Raw genomic sequence first — 15,717 nt, 5'->3', positions numbered from 1 at the left:
AAGTAAAATATTCCTCCTTTTTTAAAAATAACAGTTTTAATCAAAGACAAAATAAGAGCACTGCCCCCACCTCACTCCACCCCCGCCTTCCAAAAAAAAAACAAGCTGGAGGAAGTATATATGAGTGGTATCGGTAGAGAATTTTGATTCTAAAAGGAATAAGTGAAATATTTTTAGATACTTCTTTTCCCTAGAATTAACACAGCTTTTCAGTGATCTCACAAGGACCCTACTGTGAGAAAAGCTGGGCAGAGGGAAGAGGAAGGGCCCTGCTGATTTAACAAGGCTGCCTCTTAGACTGAGCGGCAGGGCTAATTGACCAAGAGGTAGTTCTCATCTCCCCATACACCTCTTTGCAAAGGTCACTTGAGTACCAGAAGCAAGCAAAGGTATGGCTGCTGCCTAGTCAGGGGAAAAGACGTCTGCATTTCTTGGAGAGAATTTAGGAAGAGCTGCTCTTCCTGACCTATTCCTTTGTAAGCCAAAGAGGAAGTCATTTATTGATCTTTGCTTCACAGACCCAGCTCACTTAGAGCAGCCTTCTTTGGCCTACGCAGGGAATCCTAGCTCTCCTAGTAAAACCCTACAGCCACCTCCCCATTGATTTCATTACTGCAATGGGGGTAGGAAACCTCCCAGGCCTCTAAGGGGTTCCCTCATTCATTTATTAGGCATGTTTTTCAGTTTCTGTTGGCTTTTATAATTCTGTAAGTCTTTGTTGAGGCTCTGTTATGGTTCTGGGTCCAAAGTGGTGAACACTGTCCCCTTCTGGAGTTCACATTCTTCAATATCATTTTTTTGTTTGTTTCTGGGATCCCTTTTTTATTTCTTTCCTCTGTGCTGCCAGTTCATCCAAGTCAATCATGTTCTTCATAAAACTCTCTTCCTCCTTTTTTCAGCCTTTCCCCGATCCCATGTTTCTTTCTCTTCCCTCACCTGGTATTTTTCTTTGAGGTTTACTATAATTTATAACCCCATACTGCTGTGATAGTGTCCCTGAAGATTCCTCAGGTCTAGTGCCCTGCTAACTGTAGTTCAAGTTTCTGGAGGCTCAGACTCTTATTTGCATTTCAGTGAGGTAACAGAGTGTCTGATGGACTCTAATGCCATCAGAGTATTTTACTCCTTCCTGAAAATTCCTTTGCATGATCTTCAGTTCAGTTCAGTTCAGTCGCTCAGTCGTGTCCGACTCTCGGCGACCCCATGAATCACAGCACGCCAGTCCTCCCTGTCCATCACCAACTCCCGGAGTTCACTCAAACTCATGTCCATCGAGTCAGTGATGCCATCCAGCCATCTCATTCTCCGTCGTCCCCTTCTCCTCCCGCCCCCAATCCTTCCCAGCATCAGAGTCTTTTCCAGTGAGTCAACTCATCGCATGAGGTGGCCAAAGTATTGCAGTTTCAGCTTTAGCATCATTATTCCCTGCCTCCTCCCTACCCCAACTATTTTAAGCGTAAATTTTTCTTCATTTTCCTTAATACTTTTCCCTCACTCTCTGCAGCCAATCTCTTCTGCTTTACTGAATAACAGAGGCTAAAAAACAAGAGGAAAACTTCCTTTTTTTCAACTCCAACAAACTTACCTTCATCCTCATTTTAAATCTTGTTTCAAACTCAGAACATATGTCAGTACCTCTGTTATTATTGGTTGTTGTTCTTCAGATGCTAAGTTGTGTCTGACTCTGTGACCCCACAGACTGCAGCACACAAGCCTTCCCTGTCCTCCATTATTTCTCCCAGTTTGCTCAAACTCGTATCCATGAATCAGTGATGCTCTCTAACCATCTCTTCCTCCCCATCCTCTTCTCCGTTTGTCTTCAGTCTTTCCCAGCAACAGGATCCCTACATCTGCTGAAGACAATGTCTACTGTCTGATATCTTGGTCCTATCCTTTTGGGGCTCCTTCAGGAAATTTCTCTATCAGTTTTCTCATTGTTCTCCTGGGTGATCAGCCTCATTACACATAAAGATATTAAGGCTGTATCTTCAGTCTTAAAAATTATCCAAATCTTATCAATCCCCTATTCTTAATACCATCTTCTAGAAAGATGCTATCTTCTGGGGATATTTGCTTCTCTTCCTCACTCCTGACATACCTACTTTCTATCACAAACTAATGTTTATCTGCACACTCCATGGACTCCATTGAAATCTACACAACATGCTCTCCACACATTCCATGGACACTGTTCTCACCAAGGTCAGCTTCTGGTTGCTAAATCTATAAAAGTTTTCCCAGCCTTTCCTTATAGTGATTAACACTGTTAACAATACCTCCCTTCCTTTCTTTCTTAACAATTCTTTTCTTGAGTCTACTATATTGTGCACCTGTTGATAACCCTTGTTTTCTGTTTTTCACTCTTACTCTTGTGGCCTTTTTAAAAATTTCATTCTTCTTTAAATATTTGTCTTCTTTTCTTCAATCCCTTTTTTTCTATCCCTCTTGATACCGCTTTAACTTCTCCTATACAACATTCTCTCTTTTCATTTCAGATAACACTGTTTGATACTAATTAGAATGTTCTAATGGAGAAGGCAATGGCACCCACTCCAGTACTCTTGCCTGGAAAATCCTGTGGATGGAGGAGCCTGGTGGGCTGCAGTCCATGGGGTTGCTAAGAGTCAGACACGACTAAGCGACTTCACTTTCACTTTTCACTTTCATGCATTGGAGAAGGAAATGACAACCCACTCCAGTGTTCTTGCCTGGAGAATCCGAGGGACGGAGGAGCCTGGTGGGCTGCCATCTATGGAGTCGCAGAGAGTCAGACACGACTGAAGCAAATTAGCAGCAGAAGCAGCACAATGTTCTAATCTCAAATATGCTCATTTTGGAGTCATAGTCAGTTTCTCCTGTGACATTGCACTTGCATATCTTACAAGCATTTAACTGGGCATTTTGTCCAAAACAAAACTGATTTTTCTTTTCAACCCACAAAGCTGTTCTTTCCTGTTTCATTTAGTGGCATTACCTTCTTGCCTGAGTCTTTGTTGCCTCACATTTTCTTTTATACCCTGCATCTGATTGATCAATGAATTCTGTAGATTCGTCTTCTTAATAACACTAGAATTTCTCTTTGCTTTTACATCCCCTGTGACATTATTTAACTGTGTATTCATTAGAGATTACCTAATTACCCAAACACTTTTTTTTTGTCAGTGGTTCAAAATTGTGTCTACATCTACACACTGTAAACATTCAGGGAAGTTTAAAAGTCTCTGATGAAAAAATAAATAAATAAATAAAAGTCTCTGATGCCCTGACAGCACCATAGACCATTACATCATTATCTATTTGTTGAATTTCAGGCATTTTAGTGTGAAGCAAAGGTGGAGAATCACTATTCTAAGTAGCCCCTGTGCACCTAGACTCTTGTGGCTCAAATGCTAGTAGTGTATTCAGGACATTCCCTCTGTATACACGATCAACTTATCCCCTTTCTTAAGACTAGTGCCTCCCTACTGCATTCAGGTAAAAACAAAATTTCTCAGTATACTGTTACTGCTCCTTGTATCTCATTGAATCACTTAGTAATTTTAAAAGATATACAGTTCAGTTCAGTTCAGTTGCTCAGTCATGTCCAACTCTTTGCGACCCCATGAACTGCAGCACGCCAGGCCTCCCTGTCCATCACCAACTCCTGGAGTTCACTCAAACTCATGTCCATCAAGTCGGTGATGCCATCCAACCATCTCATCTTCTGTTGTCCCCTTCTCCTCCTGCCCTCAATCTTTCCCAGCATCAGGGTCTTTTCCAATGAGTCAGCTCTCTGCATCAGGTGACCAAAATATTGGAGTTTCAGCTTCAATATCAGTCCTTCCAATGAACACCCAGGACTGATCTCCTTTAGGATGGACTGGTTGGATCTCCTTGCAGTCCAAGGAACTGTCAAAAGTGTTCTCTAACACAACAGTTCAAAAGCATCAATTCTTCTGCACCCAGTTTAATTACTTATACATAATAAATCATTCAAAAAGTACAAAATAATATACCTTAAGTGAAAAAAAACTTCTCTCCACTAATTTCTTAATGCCCAGATTCTTAACCCACTTCCATAGGATTCTACAGTATTGCTGTCAGTATCTTTCATATATATACATTGTATATTTTCTTTTCCTTTTTTTAAAACAAAATTGACAGACACTACAACACTGTCTTGATTCATATTAGCTTCACTTTATTTGAGAAATATATTCATTTCATTATATAGAGTTTACTCATGTTTTAGAAGATAATGATATAGTGTGCCCATTATATGGATTTAGTGAAAACCTGATTAAAGTTCTTCCCAGATTTTTCTTATTGCAAATATGGTAGCAACAAACAACCTTACACATGTTATTTTGTTCAGTTCAGTTCAGTTCAGTTCAGTCGCTCAGTCATGTCCAACTCTCCGCGACCGCATGAATCACAGCACGCCAGGACTCCCTGTCCATCACCAACTCCCGGAGTACACTCAAACTCATGTCCACAGAGTCAGTGATGCCATCCAGCCATCTCAGCCTCCGCCGTCCCCTTCTCCTACCGCCCCCAACCTTTCCCAGCATCAGAGTCTTTTCCAGTGAGTCAACTCACCGCATGAGGTGGCCAAAGTATTGCAGTTTCAGCTTTAGCATCAGTCCCTCCAATGAACATCCAGGATTGATCTCCTTTAGAATGGACTGGTTGGATCTCCTTACAGTCCAAGGGACTCTCAAGAGTCTTCTCCAACACCACAGTTCAAAAGCATCGATTCTTCGGCGATCAGCTTTCTTCACAGTCCAACTCTCACATCCATACATGATATATTTGCCAAAAATATGTGTGCATTAAACTTGGAGGAAGATTCTATTTTTTATTGAGATACAGTTGACACATAAGATCATATTCGTTTCAGGTATATAACATAATTCAATATTTGTTTGCACCGTGAAATGATCACAATAGTAAGTGTCAGTTCAGTTCAGTTCAGTCCAGTTCAGTTGCTCAATCATGTCTGACTCTTTGCGACACCAAGAATCACAGCACACCAGGCCTCCCTGTCCGTCACCAACTCCCGGAGTTCACTCAAACTCATGTCCATCGAATCGGTGATGCCATCCAGCACCTCATTCTCTGTCGTCCCCTTCTTCCCCTGACCCCAATCCCTCCCAGCATCAGAGTTTTTTCCAGTGAGTCAACTCGTTGCATGAGGTGGCCAACGTATTGCAGTTTCAGCTTCAGCATCAGTCCTTCCATTGAACACCCAGGATTGATCTCCTTTAGAATGGACTGGTTGGATCTCCTTGCAGCCCAAGGGACTCTCAAGAGTCTTCTCCAACGCCACAGTTCAAAAGCATCAATTCTTCAGTGATCAGCTTTCTTCACAGTCCAATTCTCACATCCATACATGACCACAGGAAAAACCATAGCCTTGACTAGACGGACCTTGGTTGGCAAAGTAATGTCTCTGCTTTTTAATATGCTATCTAGGTTGGTCATAACTTTCCTTCCAAGGAATAAGCATCTTTTAATTTCCTGGCTGCAATCAGCACCTGCAGTGATTTTGGAGCCCAAAAAAATAAAGTCTGACACTGTTTCCACTGTTTCCCCATCTATTTCCCATGAAGTGATGGGACCAGATGCCATGATCTTCGTTTTCTGAATGTTCAACTTCAAGCCAAAATTTTCACTCTCCTCTTTCACTTTCCTCAAGAGGCTTTTTAGTTGCTCTTCAGTTTCTGCCATTGGAGAAGGCAATGGCAAGCCACTCCAGTACTCTTGCCTAGAAAATCCCATGGATGGAGCAGCCTGGTAGGCTGCAGTCCGTGGGGTCGCTAAGGGTCGGACACGATTGAGCGACTTCACTTTCACTTTTCACTTTCACACATTGGAGAAGGAAATGGCAACCCACTCCAGTGTTCTTGCCTGGAGAATCCCAGGGATGGGGGAGCCTGGTGGGCTTCCGTCTATGGGGTCACACAGAGTCGGACACGATTGAAGTGACTTAGCAGCAGCAAGAGCAGTTTCTGCCATAAGGGTAATGTCATCTGCATATCTGAAGTTATTGATACTTCTCCCAGCAATCTTGATTCCAGCTTGAGCTTCTTCCAGCCCAGCGTTCCTCATGATGTACTCTGCATATAAGTTAAATAAGCAGGGTGACAATATACAACCTAGACGTACTCCTTTTCCTATTTGGAACCAGTCTGTTGTTCCATGACCAGTTCTAACTATTGCTTCCTGACCTGCATACAGGTTTCTCAAGAGGCAGGTCAGGTGGTCTGGTATTCCCATCTCCTGAAGAATTTTCCACAGTTCATTGTGATCGACACAGTCAAAGGCTTTGGCATAGTCAATGAAGCAGAAATAGATGTTTTTCTGGAACTCTTTGGCTTTCTCCATGATCCAGCAGATGTTGGCATTTGATCTCTGGTGCCACTGCCTTTTCTAAAACCAGCTTGAACATCTGGGAGTTCACAGTTCACATATTGCTGAAGCCTGGCTTGGAGAATCTTGAGCATGACTTTACTAGCATGTGAGATGAGTGCAATTGTGCAGTAGTTTGAGCATTCTTTGGCATTGCCTTTCTTTGGGATTGAAATGAAGACTGACATTTTCCAGTCCTGTGGCCACTGCTGAGTTTTCCAAATTTGCTGGCATATTGAGTGCAGCACTTTCACAGCATCATCTTTCAGGATTTGAAATAGCTCAACTGGAATTCCATCATCTCCACTAGCTTTGTTCATAGTGATGCTCTCTAAGGCCCACGACCTCTCATTCCAAGATGTCTGGCTCCAGGTGAGTGATCATGCCATCGTCATTATCTTCGTCGTGAAGATCTTTTTCATACAGTTCTTCTAGGTAATTTTGCCACCTCTTCTTAATATCTTCTGCTTCTGTTAAGTCCATACTATTTCAGTCCTTTATTGAGCCCATCTTTGCATGAAATATTCCCTTGATATCTTTAATTTTCTTGAAAAGATCTCTTGTTTTTCCTATTCTGTTGTTTTCCTCTATTTCTTTGCACTGATCACTGAGGAAGGCTTTCTTATCTCTCCTTGCTAGTCTTTGAAACTCTGCATTCAGATGCTTATATCTTTCCTTTTCTCCTTTGCTTTTCACCTGTCTTCTTTTCACAGCTATTTGTAAGGCCTCCTCAGACAGCCATTTTGCTTTTTTGCATTTCTTTTCCATGGGGATGGTCTTGGTCCCTGTCTCCTGTACAATGTCACGAACCTCCGTCCAGAGTTCATCAGGCACTCTATCTATCAGATCTAGTCCCTTAAATCTATTCCTCACTTCCACTGTATAATCATAAGGGATTTGATTTAGGTCGTATCTGAAGGGTCTAGTGAATTTCCCTGCTTTCTTCAATTTAAGTCTGAATTTGGCAATAAGGAGTTCATGATCTGAGCCACAGTCAGCTCCTGGTCTTGTTTTTGCTGACTGTATAGAGCTTCTCCTTTTCTGGCTGCAAAGAGTATAATCAGTCTGATTTTGGTGTTGACCATCTGGTGATGTCCATGTGTAGAGTCTTCTCTTGTGTTGTTGGAAGAGGGTGTTAGGGTGCGTTCTCTTCACAAAACTCTATTACTTTTTATCCTGCTTCATTCCGTGCTCCAAGGCCAAATGTGCCTGTTACTCCAGGTGTTTCTTGACTTCCTACTTTTGCCTTCCAGTCCCCTATAATGAAAAGGACATAATTTTTGGGTGTTAGTTCTAAAAGCTCTTGTAGGTCTTCATAGAACTGTTGATCTTTGGCTTCTTCAGCGTTACTGGTTGGGGCATAGGCTTGGATTACTCTAATATTGAATGGTTTGCCTTGGATATGAACAGAGATCATTCTGTCATTTTTGAGAGTGCATCCAATTACTGCATTTCAGACTCTTTTGTTGACCATGATGGCTACTCCATTTCTTCTAAGGGATTCCTGCCCACTGTAGTAGATATAATGATCATCTGAGTTAAACTCACCCATTCCAGTCCATTTTAGTTCACTGATTCCTAGAATGTCGATGTTCACTCTTGTCATCTCCTGTTTGACCACTTTCAATTTGCCTTGATTCATGGACCTAACATTCCAGGTTCCTATGCAATATTGCTCTTTACAGCATCGGACCTTGCTTCAAGCATCAGTCACATCCACAACTGGGTATTTGTTTTGCTTTGGCTCCATCCCTTCATTCTTTCTGGAGTTATTTCTCACTGATCTCCAGTAGCATACTGGGCACCAACCAACCTGAGGAATTCCTCATTCAGTATCCTATCATTTTGCCTTTTGATACTGTTCCTGGGGTTCTCAAACCGAGTATACTGAAGTGGTTTGCCATTCCCTTTTCCAGTGGGCCACATTCTGTCAGACCTCTCCACCATGACCCGTCCATCTTAGGTGGCCCCACACAGAATGGCTTAGTTTCATTGAGTTAGACAGGGCTGTGGTCCATATGATTAGATCAGCTAGTTTTCTGTGATTATGATTTCAGTGTATCTGCTCTCTGATGCCCCCTCTCAAAACCTACCGTCTTATTTGGGTTTCTCTTACCTTGGTCGTGGAAAATCTCTTCACAGCTGTTCCAGTAAAGTGCAGCCTCTGTACCTTACCTTGGATGAGGTAAGTGTAGTTACCATTAATAACTCTACAAAGTTAAAATTTTCTCTGTGTGTGATAACTTTATTTAAGATTTACTCTTGGCCACTTTCAAATACGTACTGCAGTATGGTTGACTATCCGCTTCCACAGTGACTCAATGGTAAAGAATATTCCTGCCATGAAGGAGACACAGGATACGCAGGTTTGACCCCTGGGTCAGGAAGTTCCCCTGGAAGAGAGTATGGCTACACACTCCAGTATTCTTGCCTGGAGAATCCCATGGACAGAGGAACCTGATGGGCTGCAACCCAAAGAGTCAGACACGACTGAAGCAACTGAGCATGCACACACACTATAGTTTTGTAACATAGTTTGAAGATAGGAAACATGATGCCTTTAGCTTTGTGCATATTTCTCAAGATAACTTTTGGCCATTTGTTCCTAATACTTAATTCTTACTATATTGAAACACAACAGATTTCTGTATATGGAATATGTATTCTGAAACTTTACTGAATTTATTTATTTGTTATAACAGCTTTTTGGTATATTCGTTAGGGTTTTTGTGTGTTATGTGGAATTCTCTGAAAATATTGCTAGCTTTTCTTTTTCCTTTCTGATTCAGATGGATTTTATATCTTTTTCTTACCTAATTGCTCTTGCTAGGACCTCTAGTATTATGTTGAATAGAAGTGGTAGGTGTAGACATCCTTGTCTTATTTTTAATCTTAGAGGAAAAGCTTTGAGCGTTTTACTGTCTAGTATAATATTAGTTGTGGACTTTGTTATGTTAAGGTACATTCCCCATACCCACTTACTGACTTTTGTGTTTTTTTTCCTATCATGCATGGACATTGAATTTTGTCAAATGCATTTTAGCATCTATTGTAATGATCATATGATTTTTGTCCATTTTTTAATTGCAGTGTATCACTTTAATTGATTTGTAAATGTTGAACTCTCCTTGTATCCCTGCAATAAATTTCACTAAATCATGGTGCATGATTCTTTTAAAGTATCATTGAATTTGGTTCGCTAATACAATTTGAGGATTTTTGTATCTATGTTCACTAGGGATATTGGCTTGTAACTCTGTGTTTGTGTGATGTCCTTGCTTGATTTTGGTATTAGAGTATGCTGACCTGTGAATTTTTTACTTTCATATATTTTCTTGTTACTAATTTGTACCCTTTCTTTCTAGCTTAAGGATTTTCCTTTAACGTTTCTTGTAAGCCGTGTTTAGTGATAATGAACTCCTTTAGCTTTTGCTTTGTCTGCAAAACTATTTATCTCTCCTTCAAATATGAATGATAACTTTGCTGGGAGGAGTATTCTTGGTTGGACATTTTCTACCTTTTATCCCTTTAAATGTATTGTACCTCTCCAGTCAGTAAAATTTTACTGAAAACTCTGCCCATAGTCTTGTGGTCTTGTGGGGCATCTCTTATATATAAAACATGTTTTTCTCTTGCTGCTTTTAAATTTCTCTCTTTAAATTTTGATATTGTAATTAAAATGTGTCTTGGCATGGATTTCTTTAGGTCCATCAAAATTGGAATTCTCTGGACTTCCTGTATCTAGATTCCTATTTCCTTCATGTTAAGATTTTTTAGCCTTTATTTTTTTAAATAAGTTTCTTCCTCTTTCTCTCTCTCTCTTCTTCTAGGGTCCATATTACATGAATATTAGCTCTTTGGATGTTTCCCATATGTCCCTTAACTTATTATCAACCAGAGAATTTTTGCGGAAACCAATGTCTGTGGCTGGTGGTTTTATTTTGGCCAGTCAAAATTTAATTTTGTTATTTCCCTAATGTTTTTGCAGGTTATTATGTTCAATAGTTACACCGGACACACCTGTGGAGTCTCCTAATTTTCATGAATTGTTTCTTCAGTCCACTCATGTAGAAGCAAAGGAGCATTTCTCAGCGCTGTGAGTTTCATTTTCACTTTCCACATCAGAATCAATCACTAAGGGATTTTTTTTTTTCTTTTGTTGGTCTAATATGTATGTCATCTAAATCAATATATATCCTAAAGTACTGTCATCTTCTGAGACTCTAGTATATTTGTCATTCAGACAATCAGAGAAAGTGTTTTTGTAAAATTTAGTGAAAAATTCCTTTCATTCAAAATTTTACAATGTCATTTCTGAAAATTTTAGTTTTATTATATACATAAGGTTAGATAAAAACCTAACAGAGCAAAAGTTGAATGATAATGACAATCATAAGTTGTATAAAGAAACTTGGATCAGTTTTAAGCCTTACCAACTTTAGTAATGTTAATTGTATCGTTCACTGTTCAATAATGTTAGGGTAACAAAAGATGTATTAATGTGTCTGTGATCAAGAATGTGTTAGCTATCTTCACTTCTTTTTAATTCTTTTTTCTTTCTGCCACTCTGACTTGGCGCTCCTCTCCCTTGTCTTTGCGTTCACTGATTTGTTCTCTGTGCTGTCTTTGAGTTCTCAATTTGTTCTCATGTTTCACCTAGTCTGATATTGAAGCCCTCTTGCATGTTTCAGTGCATTTGTTATAGCTTCAGTTCTGTGACTGCTGTTTGGTACTTTCTTATATTTTCTATTCTTTGTTGAAGTTCTCACCATAGTCATTCAATCTCCCAAGTTTGGTGAGCATCTTTATGACCATTAGTTTGGACCCCTTATCAATCAGTTGTTTATCTCCATTTCCATAAGGTTTTTCCCTGAAGTTTTATCTAGTCCTTTCATTGGGACATATACTTCTGTTGCTTTATTTGGTTTGACTTTTTGTTCTTTGTATTAGGTGAAATATCCCCCTCTCCCAGTTTTGAAGGAAATTAACCTTATTTTTCAACCTTGTTCCAGATCTTATTTCTCTCCCAAACCTTTGTGATTGTCTGAGCAACTAGATTTATTCTTGATAGGTCCCAGTTATTGAGGATGTTCCAAGGCATGTCAGTGTTCCAAAGTGAGGGATGTCAGTCAGGACCTAGTTTCAGGCTGATTGGAAACCAGACCCTCAGGCAGCAGTATTCAAAGTAGATAGATCTATATAGTCCTGTGGGACTACAATTGCAAACTCTGCTGGCTTCTACACTAGGAAATCTGGAGGTGTCTCTTCTTGGAAAAATCAGGCTTCCACATGAGGAAGTAAGCTCCTTTCAGGAATATACTGGCGTGCTGTAGAGAGGGCAAGGGAGAAAGCGAGGATACCATCTGTGGGCCATTGTCCTGTACCCTCTAGATATATCACAAGCCTGAGGCTTTCCCCTCAGGCTGAAGGTCTGGGACAAATCAGGAAGTAAGCTCCTTTCAGGAATATACTGGCGTGCTGTAGAGAGGGCAAGGGAGAAAGCGAGGATACCATCTGTGGGCCATTGTCCTGTACCCTCTAGATATATCACAAGCCTGAGGCTTTCCCCTCAGGCTGAAGGTCTGGGACAAATCAATAGACATTTTTCACAGAAGGCCTGGGTGTGTGTTTCAGTCTGCTGTCAGTCCAGTGCCCTTGGTTGGTAACCTGACATGAACTGTTGGGCCAAGCTGTTACAGTCCCTTGGGACCCAGGAACATAAACCTTCCTGGCCATTAGAGCCAAATGACCAAGCAGAGTCCTCTGTGTGGACTGCATATGCCTGCCACTTTAGCAAGACACTGGAGAGCACAGCGTTGTAGCATACATGTCAGAGTTAGCCAGGTGGAGCAAGAGTCCCAAATGGTGCCTGTCTGTGCTTCTCCCACAAGAGAGGGTCCCAACAAGCTCCCTCCCCCTCCATAGGCGCTTTAAGGTTAGCAAACGAATCTCCTTCATGTATAGTTTAGGTGTTTTACAAACTGCCGTTTTTACATTAGGTCCCAGGGTGAGTAGGTCTGCATGCAGCGTTCTTTAAGAGCTGTATCTTAGTTGCCTATGGCCTTCTGGATCTTTCTGTTGGTTTTCAAAGACAGACATTTAGGGACCCACCTCTCTGATGCACATCCCAAGGTTTGGGTTGCCCAATGTGGGGCAAAAATCCCTCACTCCTCAGGGAGAAGCTCTGGATTTCTGAGATTTCCTTGTAGCTGTGTGTTGCTACACTGAGGGAGGGGTTTTGTCATGAATGTCTGCCTCTCCTCTTGTCTATATGTGGCCCTTTTATTATTTGTTGTGAAGGAGTTGTTTATCTTCTGTCTTTTTCAAAGGGAATAGCCCATTCCTAGCTGGGAAACACATTCAGTGTGTTTCTGGGAAGAGGTGGGGTTCAGATCTTCCTCCCCGCCATCGTGGACTGTCTACCTGACATGTGCATTTTGTGTTTGGTAGGAATTGTCAAATTATCTTCCACTAAGTTTGTGCCTGTTTACATTTCTTGTTAGCAAAAGCAGTTCCCTCTTAAACTTCACATGTTAGTCACCTTTTTGATATTTGCCATATGTGTTTATCTCAGTGTACATGAGAAGGAATATTATTTTGAAGTGATAAAGCCACGTTCATTTCTTTGTCTGTGAATGGCTTGTCTATTATTTTTCCCTGAGTTCTTTTATTTTATTTTACAGTTCCCTCAAATATTAACTAAAATCCTAAAAGAAAAGATAGTGATTTTGATCAGAAAGAGTGTAGGGTAAAGGTGGGAGGGAAAATCTGGGCATATATTTGCAAAGCTAGCAATGACAGATGAATAGAAGGGAGAAAAATAGCCAGCCAAGCTTCAGATCACAGTGGCTTTCCTCTGTTAAGAGCCTTGGATGTTGTAGGTGACATAGAGAGAGGACACTGAGCAAATGTTTTCTTGGTTGAAGAGCTACTCTGACTTATCAATAGCTACTCTGGAATGAATTCTGCCAGGAAGAATACACAATCACATTTTTATCTGAATGCCAAAGGGGCCATAGTTCTTTTCTAAGTCAGGCTTTCTCTGCCTGACTATATACTAGCAGAAACCAAACTGAGTTTTTTTAAATAAGAGATTTTTTAAAAGGAATGCTATTATTTCCATGCTTCTGTATCAAGTCTAGGTCTTGGGGAATAACAACAAAGTGGTTGAATTTATTTTCCTGTGAATCGCTAGTAAAATGTAGTTATGTCTATATCACATAGAACTAGCAATGTCAATATTTATGAACATAAACTACATGATTTATGAACATAAACTACATGATTTATGAGAAAAAGACTTTTTAAGTTGTCAATAACTTTACATTCTCATATACAAAAATAGTTGCTTAGGGAGTTTTAAAAAACAAAATTAGACCTAATTAATGTTCCAATTCCAATTGTTGTCATGTTATAATGCACCCCTTCTGTGTGCTAAATCTGTATAAGTAAAAAGTAAGGTCCAAGGATGGATTACTCAAATTTGATCTCTCTCTCTCTCTCTCACACACACACACACACACATATTGAAAAAGTGGCTAAAAAATGAGAATGAGTGAGAGTTAGGGTGAAGTGGGGACTAAAATTTGATACAGCAGCTGGCTCTTCTAAGATTATGAGATTGTGCAGTTATTCACTGAGATCTTAGTTGAGGCTGTTATTTTTTTTCTCTTAGGCTTAATTTCTTTTCCACTCAATTTGATACTCTACTCTAAATGACAATTTTCATGGAAGGAAGCACAGACCAATGAGGTCGTTGCACTATGGAGATGATCAAAATTTTTGTTAGTGAAGTTTTAGTCTCTGTATTATATAGAGAAAATAGGTAACTTTTTTTCCTTCTAAAGTTAATTTTTATTTTTTGGAGGATAAAATATTTGTTCACTATAAGCTGTCTATTCATTATTTTCTTTTTCCTCCATTTATGTCTTAAACACATGTGTTTCTTTGGTTCACAATTTTCCTCTACACTTATGGACTTGGGTGATTATTTCTTTCCCTATTTTAGGGAAGTTTTCAACTATTATCTCCTCAAGTATTCTCTCATGGTCTTTCTTTTGGTCTTCTTCTTCTGGGACTCTTATGATTCGAATGTTGGAGCATTTAACATTGTCCCAGAGGTCTCTAATATTGTCCTCATTTCTTTTAATTCGTTTTTCTTTTTTCCTCTATGTTTCATTTATTTCTACAATTCTATCTTCTAGCTCACTTATCCTGTCTTCTGCCTCTGTTATTCTACTGTTTGTTCCCTCCAGAGTGTTTCTGATCTCATCTATTGCATTATTCATTGTATATTGACTCTTTTTTATTTCCTCTAAGTCCTTATTAAACCTTTCTTCCATCTTCTCAATCCTTTTCTCAAGGTTATTTATCTGTAACTCCATTTTGCTTTCAAGATTTTGAATCATTTTCACCACCAAAATTCGAAATTCTTTATCAGGTAGATTCCCTATATCTTCCTCTTTTGTTTGTGTTGGTGGGCATTTACCTTGTTCCTTTACTTGCTGGGTATTTATCTGCCTCTTCATCTTGCTTATATTGCTTTGCTTGGGGTGGATTTTCCCTCTTCTGGCCGTTTGTGGAGTTCTCTTTATTATGTAGTTTCCTCGCTGTGTGTGGGGTTGGACGGGTGACTTGTCAAGTTTCCCTGGTTAGGGAAGCTTGTGTCCGTGTTCTGGTGGGTGGAGCTGGATTTCTTCTCTCTGGAGTGCAATGAAGTGTCCAGTAATGAGTTATGAGATGTCAGTGGGTTTGGAGTGACTTTGGGCAGCCTGTGTATTGAAGCTCAGGTCTATTTTCCTGTGTTGCTGGAGAATTTGCATGGTATGTCTTGCTCTGGAACTTGTTGACCCTTGGGTAATGCTTGGTTTTAGTGTAGGTATGGAGGTGTTTGATGAGCTCCTATCGATTAAAGTTCCCTGGAGTCAGGAGTTCTCTGGTGTTCTCAGGATTCAGGCTTAAGCCTCTTGCCTCTGGTTTTTGGTCTTATTCTTGGAGTAGCCTCTAGACTTCTCTGTCATTTCCAAGGTGGTTCCCTCTGTTTTAGCTTCTGTTTGCTGGTCTCTTCAGTCTAATTTCCGCCCTGACACTAGGGTGCGGGTGGACACTTTTTAAAGGCTCAGTTGTTCAGTCCTGTTCTGGGAAGGGAGGAACACTGCAGATAAATATCTCTGGCGTCTGTGGGGAGTGCTCGCAGCATCTCGGCCACACTGGGCTTGCCCCCGCTCACAGCGCGTGTGCTGTCCCAGTCTACACTGCACAGGCTCTAGGTTGCTCTACTGGGTACTGTCCGAGGCCGGCGCTGGGTTGTATGCACTTCCCAGGTCT

The 15,717-nt window shown here is 40.4% G+C and overlaps 1 long non-coding RNA gene across 1 annotated transcript in view; it reads left to right on the top strand.

The window, feature by feature from the left end:
• Window positions 1-15,717, top strand: part of LOC129555794 (uncharacterized) — a 243,003-nt gene that overhangs the window by 104,070 nt on the left and 123,216 nt on the right. Inside the window, exon 2 of the long non-coding RNA XR_008685812.2 lies at window positions 10,379-10,486. This is a non-coding gene — a long non-coding RNA (uncharacterized LOC129555794). The remainder of the gene's footprint in view (window positions 1-10,378; window positions 10,487-15,717) is intronic.

Source organism: Moschus berezovskii, chromosome 12 (genome assembly GCF_049115385.1).
Source record: "Moschus berezovskii isolate FMDL1 chromosome 12, NW_MosBer_1.0, whole genome shotgun sequence".
Taxonomy (NCBI): domain Eukaryota; kingdom Metazoa; phylum Chordata; class Mammalia; order Artiodactyla; family Moschidae; genus Moschus; species Moschus berezovskii.
This window is presented reverse-complemented; position numbering and strand designations above follow the sequence as displayed.